Source organism: Octopus bimaculoides, chromosome 20 (genome assembly GCF_001194135.2).
Source record: "Octopus bimaculoides isolate UCB-OBI-ISO-001 chromosome 20, ASM119413v2, whole genome shotgun sequence".
Lineage (NCBI taxonomy): Eukaryota > Metazoa > Mollusca > Cephalopoda > Octopoda > Octopodidae > Octopus > Octopus bimaculoides.
In genome coordinates this window covers 6,627,116-6,628,191 of record NC_069000.1, presented here as the reverse complement: position 1 = coordinate 6,628,191, position 1,076 = coordinate 6,627,116, and positions in this window count along the sequence as shown.

Here is a 1,076-nt window from a genome sequence, read left to right as displayed (position 1 = left end):
AAGAAAAAGACATTTTAAACTTTTATAAGAAAAAATTCCGTCGCATGCTGTTTTAGAAAAAAAAAAAAGAAAAGAAAGAGCACATGTGTGATTTATTTATAAACATCTAAAAGAAAACGGATAATAATGGTAAGTCGTTCAGTTATTTCCCTTGAATATTTTTATTTACTTTTTTTACCCCACTAAATTTGAAGATTACCTATATATATATATATAGATTTCGATAATGCTCAATAGTTTTACAAAATTAAATTAGAAAATTGAGCAAAACAACACAATTGAAAAAAATTTTAAAAAGAAAGAAAAAAGAAAAGTGTGTGTGTAAAACTGTGCATGTGTGTGTTTGTGTGAGAGAAAACAAAACACAGAGAAAGAATGAGAATAAACCCAAAACTAGCGACGTAATCTAAAATAGGCAATGATGTAAGGGAGATAACTTATCCTCATCTCGTGGATTGAACAGATCTGAACTGAAAGTGAATGTTGGTTGCGGCCTCTTAGCACACACGCACACGAATGATCGCGGTAGTGGTGATCATGATGATAATGATGGTGATGACAGCCATGGTGGTGGCGGCAGTGGTAATGTTTACGATAGCTGTAGTGATGGTGATGAAGATGATGTTGGGGCGGTGATTGGAAAAGAGCAGAAAGATGACAGAAACTGGAGACATACCAAGTTAGTAATTGTGGGTTCGGGGGTAGTTCGAGGGTGGTAATGACGGTGATAGCGGTGGTGGCTGACCGATGCCTTGTGAATGTCGTAGATCGTAACTGCACACATACATACATACATACATACATACATATATATACGTGTGTGTGTGTGTGTGTTTCTGTCTGTCTTCGACCTCGACAACGCTTGACGACCGGTGCTGGTTTGTTTACGTTCCCATAATGTAGCAGTTTGGCAAAAAGAAATCGATAAAATAAGTACCAGACTTTACCAAAAAAAAAAAAATTTAATTAAGTTCCGGAATCGATTTGTACGATTCGAAACCCTTCAAAGCGGTGCACCAGCATGGTCGCATTCCAATAACTAAAACAAATATAAGATATATAACTGTATATATATA